This window comes from Dermacentor andersoni, chromosome 2, assembly GCF_023375885.2.
Source record: "Dermacentor andersoni chromosome 2, qqDerAnde1_hic_scaffold, whole genome shotgun sequence".
Classification (NCBI taxonomy): domain Eukaryota; kingdom Metazoa; phylum Arthropoda; class Arachnida; order Ixodida; family Ixodidae; genus Dermacentor; species Dermacentor andersoni.
Genome location: NC_092815.1, coordinates 147589278 through 147606940, shown reverse-complemented (window position 1 = coordinate 147606940; position 17663 = coordinate 147589278).

Sequence of the window (17663 nt, the reverse complement as noted above, 5' to 3'; positions counted from 1 at the left end):
CACTGCTGAACACAGAACCGGAACTTGCTTGCTGGTGTTAATGACGCAACTACGAGCCGCTTTGCGCGGTAACTTTGACAAACGAGTGCTCATATATCAGATTTTTTTATTCGTCAGATTATTCTGGTCAGCTTGCTGCACTTTGTAAACATCCGGAAAAAGCACCGCGCTGTTGTCAGGACGACTTCCGATTGTGCATTTTTCTCCACTGACGAAATGATTAGAGCACATCTTGGTTGATTCGTTTGGGACCCCTTTGGAGCAATCTGCAGCTGAAAAATGAGATTTATTAACAACGAGATCTGAATGTATATGACGGAATTGTTCGTTTTTCATTATGTACAATGACCGAGGTTAATTATGCCCTTTGTGCAAGGTCTCATATTGCTTGCGAATTCGTCTGCTTGCATATGCGCTTTGCTTTTGCAAAGCGATTTTGCAACTGTAAAGTTCCAAGAAAGATTGCAAAATTTATACCTACACCTCTGACGACAGCACCTGAAACGAGTTTCGTCTATAAAATAGCGCTCGCCGGCATGGAATAAGCCTCCTCGGCATCAAACATTACTCATCACACACGTTAGCGTCATCCTGATCATACCAAAGGCTAAGGCTGCACTAAGCAGTCGTCTAATGAGCGCAGTCTCGGCAGATGTCTTTTAAATGTTGGGTAGCTGACCCGGCCGTGACCGCTGGAGTCGCACAAGCTGCGAAACCAGCACGTGTAGCATGATTTAAAAAACGAGCCCTTTTCCCAAATGTGATGATAGAGGCTGACTTACTTTACTTTCCTCTCAGCTGCGATCCATTTCTTTCGCTGTTCTAATTCCTAAGGCCTGCCAGGAAATATGTACGAATTTACCCCGGGCTCGCCTTCGTGGCTGTGAGTCTGACGCAGCAATAACGCGGGTTAATTTGTTCTTTTTCGTACCTCCGTAATTTCCCCGCTTGTCCACAAAGCGCATGCCATTGCACTGTTGCAAGACGCATCAGGAAAAAAGTGGAAGGGCTAATTAATAAAGCAAAACGATCCGAACGGGGGCCGACACGAAGTGCAATGGGCGTGAAATAATACGCATTTCGCCGTACGACCCAGGGAGGCACCTTCGCAATGCTGTCCCGTCGCTGCAGAAGACAGCTCCAGAGTAGCTGCAAACTGGACTGTACGCTCCGCATACAGTCACCACTGCGTCGTTTTCCCATCTGTAATATTGTGAAGCACGCTTGATGTAACGTTATCAAGCCCACGTGCTAATGCATGGCATAAGCAAGACGGATAACATGTGTCGCACTCTTGCTATCATTTCCATTCATGTGACCCTTTTCTGTTTCGCTATAAAGCTAGTAACACAAAGCAATAAAGCATTCTTTGATCTGCCACTTTGATCCACCGGCTACGTTCCGTCATTTGAGTGGCGACGAAAGTGGGATGTGACCCGCTGCACGATGACAGCCAGACCACCTGAGTTCGACAACACAGCCTTTACCGGTTCCGTTGGGACGACTTTTTTGAGGGCCACAGCATCACAGATCCAGGGAAATAGCGTGCGCTTCTTGTGTCAGTACTAAGTGACAACGTGCTTCGCGTACTTCAAGGCCAGTGGCAGTCAGAATCGTTGAACCACCTCAGCTACGAGGCCGTGGTACAGCACCTGGACAACCGCTTATATCCCCTAGTCAATGAGACAGCAGTGAGCTACGCTTTTTTCATGCGGAATCAAGCAGAAGCCGAAAAGGTACGGGACTACATAGCCGACCTGAGACGTCTTGCAGAAGATTGCAGTCTCGCTACGTTTTTCGATCGCTTGTTGCGGGATCGGATTGTCTGCGGAATCCGTGATGAACAAGCTCGACGACACATGTCTCAAAAGAACTTGAGCTTGGCGGAAAAAGAAGCTTTTCCTCTAGCAACAGAAACCCAAGAAACGAATGTCCGGGCAATGCTAAAGAGGAGCTTCAACAACAACGGTCCTGCCAACTTCCTACAAAAGCAGTGGATCAATCCACAGAAGTCCGGACGCGCGCACGGATCCATGACCGAGAATACTCAATGCCGGAGATGTGGCTCAAACCATGTTTCGGAAGTGTGCAGACACAAGAAAGTGACGTGCTACAAGTGTGGCAGGAAAGGACGCCTGGCAAGGATGTGCTCTAGTGGTAGCGCTAACCCCTCAGGAACGTACGCTGTGAAGGAGCTAGACGGCAGTGACGAAAGCGGCGAAGGAATGCGTTACGCTTTGGTGGCTCACAGCTACAGTAGTAACGAGTCCGCACGGCCATTCAAAAGGGATTTCATCTGCGAAGTCCGGAAACTGCGCATGCTGGTGGGTACACGGTCCGCAATCAGCGTAATTCAAAGCAGGGTATTCGAAAATACCACCATCGCGAATGGTGGCCGGCATTGGAGAAGACTTCACTGCGCCTGACATGCTTCCTGCGGCCTCTGTTGGTCCTTGGCCGAGTGGCGATGAAAGACCAATGCGGTAACACGCAAATAGACAGCTCGCTGTTGGTAGTGGATTACGACGGGCCTCTGTTGTGCGGCCGGAGCACCATCCTAGCCTTCAGGAATGCTCGCATGGCGATACTAGAAGAATGCGCGCCGCAGAGTGTAAATGTGGTTCGCCGTAACACAGCGACAGCGAAGCTTTTGGCTAAATTTCGAGAAATTTACGAGGAGAAGTTGGGGTGTTGCAAGGGGCCGCCTGTGGAACTACACAAGGATGCCGCTGGCTGTACTACGCTTTCTCAAGGCTCAACCGGTGCCGTACGTGCTAAGGGAAATGTGTCTGCAGAATTTGACCGCCAAGTATAGGAGGGAGTGCTTTCACCAGTGACAGCTTCCGAGTGGGCTATGCCCGTCATGCCCATAGTGGAACGGAACGATGATATTAGACTGTGCGGCGACTTCAAGCTAACCGTTATTCAGGCGACACATCTGGAACAGCTCCCGTTGCCGGAAATTGATGACATCTACGCCTCTTTGTACGGGGGGGAGTTCACCACTTTGGATTTGCGTCATGCGTATAATTAACTTCCACTGGACGACGAGGCACGAGAAATGGCCGTGTTGAACACACAGAAATGGTTGTTTGCATACAACCGCCTCGCGTTCGGAATTGCATCGGCTCCGGCTTTGTTCCAGCGCCATCTCGAATCCGTTCTGCAAGGACCCCCTCGCGTCAAAATGTACTTGGATGACATCATTATAGCCGAAAATCAGAACCTGTACTCAACTCTCCGGCAAGTCCTCGAGCAGCTGCGCGACAATGGACTCAAGTTGAACCGTGACAAATGCAGGTTCTGCGAGATGCAAGTTTCGTTCTTTGGCCACAAGATCGACGCAACTGGCCTACACCCTCCTGAGAATATGGAAGCCATCACCGACGCACGAAGACGGGAGACGGTGAGCTAGCTAAAATCCTTTGTGGGATTGCTCATTTATTACGCCAAGTTTTTGCCTAACCTTGCAACCACGTTAATCCCAATCTATAGGCTGCTGGCTAAAGGAGTTCGATGGCAATTAAAAGCCGAACACGAGAAGGCCTTCAAGGCAGGCAAGCGCGCTATGGTGGCAGCGGAACTACTCGTGCAGTAGACCCCGAAAATCCGTTGCGGTTTGAATGCGATGCCTCGCCAGTTGGAGTTGGCACGGTCCGGCCACACCAACTTGAGAACACAGACTATCCCATATCGTTCCGTTCTAGAGCACTGACGCCTGCTGAGCGCAATTATTCGCAGTTGGAGAAAGAAGCGTTGGCCTTGGTGTTCGGCGTTACTAACTTTAGAGATTACCTGTTGGCGAAGCATATTACTCTGGTGACGGATGACACGTGGCTGGCCGCGGCAGTTATCGGTAGCGCAGCAACACCTGAAGCCGTACTTTTCTCGCCGTAAGGAACTCATGGCCTGTAACGATCTGCTTTACTGGGGTCATCGAGTAGTGCTGCCAGAGGCGGTGCGACGATGCATGCTAAAGGAACTGCACGAAAGTCACCCCGGTATCAGTGCCATGAAGCGCACAGCGCGAGCGCGCGGACATCGAAGTGTTTGTTAAAAGCTGCCGTAAGTGTATACAATGTTGGCCCATGCCGGCCACTGAAGTTTTGTCTCCAGGGCCGGCGAGCAACAAACCATGGTACAGGTTGCATATGGACTTCGCGGACCCCATCAGTCGCTGCCAAGTTTTCGTGTTGGTGGATGCTGAGACGAAGTGGATTGAGGCCATACCTTTGAAGATCGGCGCAGCGGATGCGACCATTCAAGTACGTCAAGGTATTTTTGCACGTTTTGGCCTGCCCTACTGCTTAGTATCTGATAACGAACCAGAGTTTTCAAGTGCCACTATGTCCAGTATTTTGAAGGAAAGCAAAGTGAAACGCATCAGAACAGCCCCATACCATCCTGAATCAAATGGTTTGGCGGAACGGGCTGTTCGGACTGTAACGGAAGGGCTTCGAAAGAATCCGGCAGGTACATCGCAGGAGCGACTAATCAAGTTTTTATTTCGTTATAGAATGACCCCATGGGAGGGAGAAAAATCGCCCGCGGAACTGCTGTCGGACTTCCGTCTCCGAACCAGGCTGACAGCTTCACTTACATACAAAAAGGTGACAGAAAATAATGGTTGCGGTGAACGTGTTCTAGGGGCAGCAAAAGCACCAACGCGATGTCAACCTGGCAGGCAAGCTTTCCCTATGCTGTCCTCGATGTCTTCGTTTCTTGGCTTCTTATGACTAACAAATATCGGGCTTCCCAGTTTCCTTTCTTCTTGTTCATTACATATCGAGGGTCTTGAAGCGGTCAGCATTGATGCCTTTAGGTAGTATGTGTGGGTTTATTGACTAGTTGCATTTACCCAAAAAGTTTACAGACACGTAACGCTTGCGGCGGGAAGGATGTTCCTCCTCCGCCGCGAAGGCTTGTGAGTGGTGGCGTCGGCTCACTGCCAGGGTTATTTCCAGTAGATAAACATACATAACCCCGAAAGTGGATGGTGAAATGACGGAACGTAGCTGGCGGGTAGTGGTAGATCAAATAATACTTTATTGCTTGGTCTTACTAGCTTTATAACGAAATAGAAAAGGGTCACATGACTGCACATGATAGCAAGAGTGCGACACGTGTAATCCGTCTTGCTTATTCTATACACCTGAACGCGGGCTTGATAACGTTACATCACTCGTGCTTGATAACACTACATCTCTTCCCCCTAAGCTGGAGTAAGTGAGACCACCTGGTGGCTTCCGTAGGTGAGTCGAACGACGTGGTGGCTGTTGGTCTTCGGCTTGAGAGCCAACATCCCGTGCGTCGGAACCTTGATGAGCTGCTGCCTGCTCGGTGCTACACAGAGCTTCGTCGCCAGTCTGGACTTCGCTCGGCTTACTAGGTTACTAGGCCCTGTGGCGGGCCGTGGCCGCAGTTGGTCTACGTGGCGCCGCTGCGGTCCCTCCGGTGTTTCCAGGGTAACAATGTGCGCTCCCGTCGTAGACACTACAGTCGCCGGCTTCCGCTACCGAGCGGACTAAAACAGGCGCGACCATACTTGCCTGCCAGCTTGATACCGTGTTGGTGCTTTCGCTGCCCCTAGAACACGTTCACCGGAACTATTATTTTCTGTGACCTTTTTGTCTGTAAGTGAAGTTGTCAGCCTGGTTCGGGGACGGAAACCCCACAGCAGTTCTGCGGGCGATTTTTCTCTTTCCCATGGGGTTGTTCTATAACGAAATAAAAACTTGATTAGTCGCTCCTGCCATGTACCTGCCGGATTCTTTTGAAGCCCTTCCTTTACTGTCCGTACAGCCCGTTCCGCCAAACCATTTGATTCAGGATGGTATGGGGCTGTTCTGATGCGTTTCACTTTGCTTTCCTTCAAAATACTGGACATAGTGGCACTTGAAAACTCTGGTTCGTTACCAGATACCAAGCAGTAGGGCAGGCCAAAACGTGCGAAAATAACTTGAAGTACTTGAATGGTCGTCTCCGCTGTGGCGGTCTTCAAAGGTTTGGCCTCAATCCACTTCGTCTCAGCATCCACCAACACAAAAACTTGGCAGCCACTGATGGGGTCCGCGAAGTCCATATGCAAGCTGTACCATGGTTTGTTGCTCGCCGGCCCTGGAGACAGAACTTCAGTAGCCGGCATGGGCCAACATTGTATACACTTAGGGCAGCTTTTAACAAACCCTTCGATGTCCGCGCGCTCGCGCTGTGCGCTTCATGGCACGGATACCGGGGTGACTTTCGTGCAGTTCCTTTAGCATGCATCGTTGCACCGCCTCTGGCAGCACTACCCGATGAACCCAGTAAAGCAGATCGTTACAGGCCATGAATTCCTTACGGCGAGAAAAGTACGGCATCAGGTGTTGCTGCGCTACCGATAACTGCCGCGGCCAGCCACGTGTCATCCACTCCCTGATCTGATGCTGCGTATCATCCGATCGGCTCAGATCCGCTAATTGTTGAGCGGAAGGCGTCATGGAATTTAGGCACCGCGTATAAAGCAGGTATTCCACGGATTCTTGCCCTCCTCGGTCACCTAAGCACGGCAGTGGCAGGCGACTGAGAGCGCCTGCGTTAGCATTTAGCTGTCCTTGGCGGTACTCGAGGTCATAATTGTAAGCCGACAGTAGAAATGCCCACCGCTGAATTCATGGTGCGGCCATGCGCGGAACCGGCCTCTCCGGGTGAAACAGTCCTGTCAGTGGTTTGTCATCCGTCACCAGAGTAAAATGCTTCGCCAATAGGTAATCTCTAAAGTTAGTAACGCCGAACACCAAGGCCAACGCTTCTTTCTCCAACTGCGAATAATTGCGCTCAGCAGGTGTCAGTGCTCTCGAACGGAACGATATGGGGTAGTCTGTGTTCTCAAGTCGGTGTGGCAGGACCGTGCCAACTCCAACTGGCGAGGCATCGCATTCAAACCGCAACGGCTTTTCGGGGTCTTGGTGCACAAGTAGTTCCGCTACCACCATAGCGCGCTTGCCTGCCTTGAAGGCCTTCTCGTGTTCGGCGTTTTATTGCCATCGAACTCCTTTAGCCAACAGCCTATAGATTGGGATTAACGTGGTTGCAAGGTTAGGCAAAAACTTGGCGTAATAAATGAGCAATCCCAAAAAGGATTTTAGTTAGCTCACCGTCTCCGGTCTTCGTGCGTCGGTGATGGCTTCCATATTCTCAGGAGGGTGTAAGCCAGTTGCGTCGATCTTGTGGCCAAAGAAAGAAACTTGCATCTCGCAGAACCTGCATTTGTCACGGTTCAACTTGAGTCCATTGTCGCGCAGCTGCTCGAGGACTTGCCGGAGAGTTGACTTGACGTTCTGCTTTTCGGCTATAATGATGTCATCCAAGTACATTTTGACGCGACGGGGGCTTTTAGAACGGATTCGAGATGGCGCTGGAACAAAGCCGGAGCCGATGCAATTCCGAACGCGAGGCGGTTGTATGCAAACAACCAATTCTGTGTGTTCAACACGGCCACTTCTCGTGCCTCGTCGTCCAGTGGAAGTTCATTATACGCATGACGCAAATCCAAAGTGGTGAACTCGCCCCCGTACAAAGGGACGAAGATGCCATCAATTTCCGGCAACGGGAGCTGTTCCAGATGTGTCGCCTGAATAACGGTTAGCTTGAAGTCGCCGCACAGTCTAATATCATCGTTTCGTTTCACTACGGGCATGAAGGGCACAGCCCAATCGGAAGCTGTCACTGGTGAAAGCACTCCCTCCTATACTTGGTGGTCGATTTCTGCAGACACATTTCCCGAAGCACGTACGGCACTGGTTAAGCCTTGAGAAAGCGTAGTACAGCCAGCAGCATCCTTGTGTACTTCCACAGGCGGCCCCTTGCAACACCCCAACTTCTCCTCGAAAATTCCTCGGATGGTGTTCTCCTCGGATGGTGTTGCGGCCGCACAACAGAGGCCCGTCGTAATCCGCTACCAACAGCGAGCTGTCTACTTGCGTGTTACCGCATTGGTCTTTCATCGCCACTCGGCCAAGGACCAACAGTGGCCCCGGGAAGCATGTCAGGCGCAGTAAAGTCTTCTCCAATGCCGGCCACCATTCGCGATGGTGGTATTTTCGAATACCCTGCTTGGAATTACGCTGATAGCGGACCCTGTACCCACCAGCATGCACAGTTTCCGGCCTTCGCAGATGAAATCCCTTTTGAATGGCCGTGCGGACTCGTTACTACTGTAGCTGTGAGCCACCAAAGCGTAGCGCATTGGTAGCTCCTTGACAGCGTACGTTCCTGAGGGGTTAGCGCGACAACTAGAGCTCATCCTTGCCAGGCGTCCTTTCCTTCCACACTTGTAGCACGTCACTTTCTTGTGTCTGCATACTTCCGAAACCTTGTTTGAGCCACATCTCCGGCATTGAGTATCCTCGGTCATGAATCCGTGCGCGCGTCCGGACTTCTGTGGATTGATCCTCTGCTTTTTTATGAAGTTGGCAGGACCGTTGTCGTTGAAGCTCCTCATTTGCATTGTCCGGACATTCGTTTCTTCGGTTTCCGCTGCTAGAGAAAAAGCTTCTGTTTCCACCAAGCTCAAATTCTTTTGAGACATGTGTCGTCGAGCTTGTTCATCACGGATTCCGCAGACAATCCGATCCCGCAACGAGCGATCCAAAAACTTATCGAAACTGCAATCTTCTGCAAGACGTCTCAGGTCGGCTATGTAGTCCCGTACCTTTTCGGCTTCTGCTTGATTCCACATAAAAAAAGCGTAGCTCACTGCTATCTCATTGACTAGGGGATATAAGCGGTTGTCAAGGTGCAGTACCATGGCCTCGTAGCTGAGGTGGTTCACCGATTCTGCCTGGCACTGGCCTTGAAGTACGCGAAGCACGTTGTCACTTTGTACTGACACAAGAAGCGCACGCTATTTCCCTGGATCTGTGATGCTGTGGCCTTCAAAAAAGGCGTCCAAACAGAACCGGTAAAAGCCGTGTCGTCGAACTCAGGTGGTCTGGCTGTCATCGTGCCGCCGGTCACATCCCACTTTCGTCGCCACTCAAGTGACGGAACGTAGCCGGCGGATCAAAGTGGCAGATCAAAGAATGCTTTATTGCTTCGTGTTACTAGCTTTATAGCGAAACAGAAAAGGGTCACATGAATGGACATGATAGCAAGAGTGCGACACATGTTATCCGTCTTGCTTATGCCATACATTAGCACGTGGGCTTGATAACGTTACATCAAGCGTGCTTCACAATATTACAGATGGGAAAACGGCGCAGTGGTGACTGTATGCGGAGCGTACAGTCCAGTTTGTGGCTACTCTGGAGCTGTCTTCTGCAGCGACGGGACAGCATTGGGAAGGTGCCTCCCTGGGTCGTACGGCGAAATGCGTATTATTTCACGCCCATTGCACTTCGTGTCGGCCACCGTTCGGATCGTTTTGCTTTATTAATTAGCCCTTCCACTTTTTTCCTGATGCGTCTTGCAACAGTGCAATGGCATGCGCTTTGTGGACAAGCGGAGAAATTACGGAGGTACGAAAAAGAACAAATTAACCCGCGTTACTGCTGCGTCAGACTCACAGCCACGAAGGCGAGCCCGGGGTAAATTCGTACATATTTCCTGGCAGGCCTTAGGAATTAGAACAGCGAAAGAAATGGATCGCAGCTGCGAGGAAAGTAAAGTAAGTCCGCCTCTATCATCACATTTGGGAAAAGGGCTCGTTTTTTAAATCGTGCTACACGTGCTGGTTTCGCAGCTTGTGCGACTCCATCGGTCACGGCCGGGTCAGCTACCCGACATTTAAAAGACATCTGCCGAGACTGCGCTCATTGGACGACTGCTTAGTGTAGCCTTAGCCTTTGGTATGATCAGGATGACGCTAACGTGTGTGATGAGTAATGTTCGATGCCGAGGAGGCTTATTCCATGCCGGCAAGCGCTATTTTATAGACGAAACTCGTTTCAGGTGCTGTCGTCGGAGGTGCAGGTATAAATTTTGCAATCTTTCTTGGAACTTTACAGTTGCAAAATCGCTTTGCAAAAGCAAAGCGCATATGCAAGCAAACGAATTCGCAAGCAATATGAGACCTTGCACAAAGGGCATAATTAACCTCGGTCATTGTACATAATGAAAAACGAACAATTCCGTCAGATACATTCAGATCTCGTTGTTAATAAATCTCATTTTTCAGCTGCAGATTGCTCCGAAGGTGTCCCAAACGAATCAACCAAGATGTCCTCTAATCATTTCGTCAGTGGAGAAAAATGCACAATCGGAAGTCGTCCTGACAAGCCCCCAGCACGGTGCTTTTTCCGTGTGTTTACAAAGTGCAGCAAGCTGACCAGAATAATCTGACGAATAAAAAGATCTGATAAATGAGGATTCGTTTGTAAAAGTTACCGCGCAAAGCAACTCGTAGTTGCCTTAATTGCACCAGCAAGCAGGTTCCGGTTCTGTGTTCAGCAGTGAGCCAGGACAGACCGCTTACAACTGCTTCATAACAGCAAAAGCTTTCGTTTGGCGTCGCGCCAGACGACGAAGCCCAGAGAACGTTAGCGTACCGTTGTGCCACACAGTTACTTGCAGCCAAGATCGCGCCCGACCGGATCAAATTTCTTAACTTCGATCACGCACAGTCACTGCTACACGGTCCAACAATTCGAATCAATTTAGTTAACTCGGCATGACGGTGCTGACGACAGCCTACGATCGCGATTGTAAAGCTCGAACTCGACGCGCGCATCACGATTGACTGAACGCATATCAAGCAAAAGCGCGATCGAAAGTGATCGTGCAGCTGTACCCGGTCCAGATCGAGCTGTGTGGGGATCTGAAGTAACAATGTGACATGAGCATCATATGATAGGCTGCGGCTTACAACGCACGGGAGCCAAATGAGGCATGCTTCTCCAACAGCAAGGTGCCGACTAAAAATCAGTCAACCTATTAGAAGCACAACGTTTCCAGGGTGCCAGTTTAATGACGTCAATGTTAGTGTCACTGTTGGCTTTACTCACGTGCAGCATGACTTTGCACAGTTGTTTTCCATTTTGTGAAAGCACTTCGCGTGAATGCGCAGGCCGGCCACATCTTTCGCGGAGAGAACATGTGAAGTAGCGTACAGATTGTCTGTGTTGGTTAATGCAACAGCATGAAACTACTCTCCTATTTCTTTAATATGCCTAAACCCGCAAGAACTATATGCTGCATCAGCTAGTCCCACGCTTGCACCCTAATGTGCAGAAATACGGCGAATCATAGATATACGTGCGGCTTTCGGCTACAGATGCACGGAGTTTAAATTTCGAGGTCTTTCCAACTTCCCAGTGACGCGCCGCTCGCCACAGGCGGCGCTCAGTAGCGCGGCACTTCAGCTGCTCACTGGCGCCGCGTGTTCACTGGAAGCAGCCTATAAACATTGCGCTGTCTCTTTGGCCGCATACAACCGTGAGCAGCGGGTCGCCTGAGTTCTGTCCCGCATGCTCTCGCTTGAAATTATGCTTATATGCAGTGGCCTAGGCTGAACCGAGAACACACCGCGTATACGGAAAGCGTTATGACGGACTTGACGTGTTGCAAATGGACGCACACAATATTCGCTAGAATGAGCCCTAGAATATTTACGCAATAATAGCAGTGAAATAACCACCAGATTTTTGTTTTTACGGCGTTTCTACGCTAACGGCGATCGTCTCATGTTTGCTGCTGAAAAGTGCAATTTTCTAATACAGGCTAACTTATACTTCCTACTTAGCGCCCCTTTCTGTCGTGTTACTGTAATGTCAGGCATTGAATACAATAAGCCGGTATTTTTAGTAAGTAGTGGCATGCAAAAACACTATAAATCCTTTGTGAAAATATAATCTGCTTCCTTCTCATGAAAGGGATATTTTCAAGAGTCTGGTTATCTATCAGAGCCATCTTTTGATAATATAGCAGGAACATTGAGTCGCATTGAATGTTTATGTTGTTTTCTCAAATGAGACACGTTACCAATCAACCGTAACCGAAAAAAGGAACGGTAACAGCAGGTCAAATGAAATAAAGCCTGACGATACATCGCAATCTACAGTAATCGTTCCTTTTAAACCGAGTGACCTGTTTTTCTACGGCACACTATTGAGGAGCAACATCATTCGTGTCTTTGTTTTGGTACCCTCTAACGACCTTCTATGCTTTGATGTTTTCGGCACGCCGGTTCGAACGCTTACCACAAAGCTCGCTTAACATTCTCACCTTTAATTCTATCACTTCCCCAGTGCTCACGGCAACATGTCAGCGTGATTAATCAGTGCTGCTGGCGTTGGTAATTTCTGTATGCCTGCGTGGCAATTTTTTTTACCGGTGTGGCGAACATTGCTCTTCTGGCGCGTTGCTGGTTTTCGACACGAGCGAGTAGTCGGGTACGGCTTAGCGGATAAGGAGAAGGAGCTAGAAGCGATGGAGTAGATTAAGTGAAGGGACGTACGAATAAATGAATGCGTGCCTTTACACTTTTTTGGTATTTGTTTCGCTGCATTTTTCAATCGACCTCGTATGGCCAACCCCTCCCCCTTTCCCGTGGCTGGGAGCCATGTTTTAAGGCAACAACAACAAATAAAACTCCTGTGATTTTAACAGTGCTTGGTGATTCCACAGTTACTGATAACGCGAATTACGAACACAACCTTCAGTTGATCAAAACGAGGTTCCAGATGACCTCAAATCTGCTCCTTCTATCTCTGGAACCGGTCCGATACCTTTTACAGGTGTCGTAGGAGCTATAGCTAGCATTACGCTACCAGAGCTATGGCTTACCGATCCCACGTTGTGGTTCATACAAGCTGAGAACAAGTTCTCTGGTGATCGTGTAATGTCAGACATTCGCAACAAGGAACTCCTGCTTGAAGCTTCGCTGCTACAGGCCATGGCCGAGATACGCAACATCCTCGTCTATCCACGTCAAGAAACGCCACCGTCTCGTCCCGCCTGCGCATCCGCGTATTCAGCAGCTATTGAACAACGAAGAGCTCGGTGACCGACGTCCAACTCAGTTTCTGTGTCCCCTACAACAGCTCATTCGTGACCAACTAGACTCCTTGAACACGGCCGAATTATGTGAGTAGTTTCGACAACGTCTTCCATCCAACGTACGCATGGCTCTCATCACAGATAAGCATACGCCCTTGTCGGAACATGCCGAAGTGGCCGATGAGGTGATGTACCTCGCTCCGGTAGTCATAAATGCTTTCCACAGGTATCCACTTCCTGAAGTTGTTTCCCTTTGGGAAACAGTAAAGAGCACTCGCGACTTCAACGACCGGTGCTATCCAACTCATCAGGCTTTCACGCCGCCTTCTTTACAACGGCCGTTTCAAGAACCTGAGCACACTTTTTCCTCACATGGCCTGTGCTACTACTACCGTCGTTATTTTTTAATGTAAGGGTATATGCCTCAGGACATACAGGGTTACGGGATGCGGGCGAATAAGGATGATTAAGTCAATGAAAAAAAATTTCCGGATCTAATGAAGTCCAAGAGGGATCGATGATGTGGTCCCTGCGTCAACGCTGTGTAATCGCTAGGATTATGCGTCGAAGGTCCCGCTGCTGCGAGGTGCCGGAGCCTCATCGGTTTCAATGCAGGGCAAACCCACAGCAGGTGGTGGATGTCGCTTTCAGCATTTCGTGACTTCCACACTGAGAGCCCAAGGTGAGGATATAACTCGCCGTCGTTTTCACACCATTACTTGTCGAAGTGTGCCGCCCGGTTCGTTGCACACGGGAGACGCTCGGACCGGTGCTCAAGAACAGCGGCGGGCCAAATACGGCCATATGTCAAGCCGCGTTTTCCATGTAACCGTCCGAACCACAGGACTGCGTTCGTTGGTAGACACTGGTGCGGAGGTCAGCATAATTCCTGCGTCCAAGGCTGACCGGCGCCTCCGCGCAAAGTGAACCCCCCTACAAGCCATCAATTCTTCCGTCATCGGAACTTACAGAGAGAAGTCTCATACCCTCAACCTCTGTCTTAAGAGCAAGTTGACACGGCTGTCCTGGATAGCAGATGCCCGCTGTGCCATCCTAGGTACTGATCTCTTCAGCGATTTTCATTGCTCGTGGACATGAGTCACTGTCCCCTGGTGAATAACCTGTTTCTGTCAGACGTTACTGCTCTCAATCCTACTTTCATCAACCTCCCTACCTTACCGTATGCAGCTCTACTCCACCAGTTTCCGAAGACTACAAGAGTCTCCAATGGATAAAACGCCTAAACACACTGTAACCCATTGTATTGTTACCGCAGGCCCACCCGTTCACTTCCACCCCCACCGACTCGGACCTGATAAACTTCTTGGGGCCCGCAACGAATTGGAACATATGTTGCCACTAAAAGTCATTCGTCCGTCATCAAGCTTGTGATCGTGAGCACTACACATGGAGCTTAAGAAGAAGAATGACTGACGGTCCTGTGGTGATTATCGTTCACAGTATGCGGTCACTGTTCCTGACCAATACCCGCTACCCAATATTCAGGATAGCACTGACTTTGCAACCGGCACAACAATATATTCGAAAATCAAACTTGTGAAATATTATCCACAGGTCCCCGTTGAGCCAGCCGACTTATAAACACTGTTATACCAACCCATTTGGCCTTTTCAGTATTTAGGCGTTCCTCTCACTTTGCACAACGTAGCCCAAAACATTCAGCGTTTTACAGACGAAATCGCCAGACGCTTACCCTTTATTTGCCTGCATAGATGATCTTGTCGCCAGCAGGGAGGCTGAAATCCACAAAGCACATATATCAACTTTTCAGTCGACTTCCTGATTACAATTTCGTCGTGCTCGTTGACCAATGTCATTTTGAGGTTCCGGAGATCGATTTTCTCGGACATCACATCATCAATCATGGCATCACTCCACTGCCTGACAAAGCTTACTACCAGCCACCAAAGTCCACACAGGACTACCAGCCGCCAAAGTCCACACGTAGCGTGCGACGTTTTCTCGGACTCACCAATATTTTATCGCCATTTCATCCATGCATTCTCAAAGTTGGTGTAGCCTCTTGAAACTCTCCATTCCATTTCGAAAGCTCAGTCTACCGCACTTCCTTGTGACACAGTCGCGGATGAAGTTTTCGCGGCCGTTAAGACCGCACTTGCAGAAGCCGCACTCCTGCATCATCCTTCACAGACCGCTCCCACTAACATTATGGTGGACGCTTCCTCGGAAGCCGACGGAGTCGCTGTTCGTAACACGTATTACACGTGTATTAGACTTTACACGTATTACCTTACGTGTATTGATAGGTACACACGATGCCCTGAAACAGCTGCAATGCCTGACATAACGGCGGAGACAGTTGCTCATATTTTTCTACCTGGATTAGCCATTTTGGTGTCCCATCAACGGTGAGCGCTGATCGAGGCAGACAGTTTGATTCGGCCCCTTTTACGTCTGTAACATCGCTTGTGGCTTGTGCGCGCATTCACACAACTACTTACCATCATGCATCCAACGGCATCGTTTAGAGGCTGCATCAACACTTGAAAGCTGCACTCGGCGCTCAGGCTCACGCGAAGGATTTGGTATCGCACCTTCTAGGTTTGTTGCTCGGCCTTCGATCAACACTCTGACCGGAACACGCCTGTTCCATAGCTGAGATGGCTTCCTGCTGCCCTCCGTTTGGCCGGTGACCTCGTCAACTCTGCATCTACGCCGAATGTTTTCAACCCATCCTGTCTCGTCAAGCGTGTACGCATTTTCATGCACAACTTGAGTCACACAAATGAGAACGACATTTTACAACCCCCTTTACAACCCCCAAATCTGCAAACATCCTGACACATTTTTGTTCGTGTTGATACGTCTCGCCGTTTTCTTCAGCCCCGATATAACGCTCCTTTCCCCGTCATCAAACGTTCTGAACACAATTTCAGACTCTTGCGCAATGGGAATGACGACAGAGTTACTATCGCAAAGGTAAAACCGGCTTCCATTATCAACACCACCGTCTGACCACCTGTTCAACTGACCACGGCCACTTGCGTATAGGGAGAGCCCATCAGTGTCAAACTTTCTTGCTCTTCTGGGGCGTCGCTGGTTCTAGACATAAGCGAGTAGTTGGGCACTGCTTAAGAGGTAAGGAAGAGGAGTTAGGAATGATGAAGTAGGTAAAATGAACGGACGTACAAATAAAACAACTGTGCTCCTAACTGTGCTTTGCGATTCCAGACCGCCATCCAATTTGAAAGCGAATGACAGGCGTGAAACAGCTCGTAAAAACATTTATATGTGTGTTTAGTTATCGTAGGCGCGCAGACATAATTATTATTATCGACGAGTTACTAAGGCAACGATGAGTGCCTTGTAGTATTCCGCTCGATGTATATTTAAATTCTTTTGAGCAGCCATTTTGGCACATTCCGCGAGTATATAAATGCGATCACTAATTGCAACCGTGTACCTGAAGCGTCATTTTATTTCATTTATTATTTCTTTAAGGGCTCGCAGACATTCCATAGGGGGAGGGAGTAGGGGTGAAATACATAAATGGATATGAATTTTCAACGAGGGTAATGTGTTATACTATATTAAACTTGACCTGTTTGAGCCCCATTGCTTATTATGATTTTGTCGGTACGCATGGTAAAAATTGTATTTGAGGCACAACGAGACAAACGACAACTGCATTTAAATAAGATGTATCTCCTTAATGCCTTAACACTTGAGTGTTGGAATGGATTCATCATGCAGTGCAATGCGTTCATAGTCATTTGCCGATGTACCATATTGGTTTATAGGTTGGCGCCGCATTCAAATGGAGCTTATTTCTCTTGAGGGAGATACGCTGCAGCTTCATTCTTGAAAGTTGCGAAACTGCAAGCACTGTGCAGAGACAGAGGACTTTGTTTTCAGAATACTGTTCTGCGTGACAAATCTGTTTCGACAATAGAACTAATGTAAGTGTTTCATGAGAGGATCTGCTGCTATTCTGAATGATACATGCTTGACAGAAACTTCAGAAGCTTCAAATGAGTGTGTGCTGCTGATGTCCCAGTTTTTAGTTGGCAGGGCTCATTCCATTCAGTGAGACAAGCATAAGCAGCTGTTCTAAAAAAATTTTATGTGAACGGCGAGGCAACAGGTGTGTTGCGTTTATAAAAACGGGAAAGCAGTGTAGTTACCGTATCATGAGTAGCACATGCCGTACGTACCACCATAAAAATATAAAGGAGTAGCTGTGAATAAGGAGCCACCCAATTCGACGGCCACACCGAGTGCGCAAGTACCATGACGTTGCTTCAGAACATTTTGTTGACTCTTTTGAACGTCGTTACAGTCATAGTGTTCTTTGAATTACCAAACAAGGTGCTATACAAGTCTTTGATATTGAAAAAAGAGTGACTATATAATCGGTAAGTGTTAAACAAATGCGAGATTGAGTTATTTATCAACTTCGGCAGATTAAGCTTACGGATGTTTGGTTTGAATAACAGGGCGAAGAATACTACTTTGTGCTATAACATCTAGAAAGGTCTATTTACGTGCTAGAAATGCTCCACAGACATTACTTTCCACCTTAGATGACACGGACAGACTGTAGCACCCAGAGCGAGGTTCGACTATCTTTTGCATGCTTTTATGGGAACGATTTCATGTAGCCTTTCGCCGAAAATCGAAAACGACATATCATTTGCTTATTCACA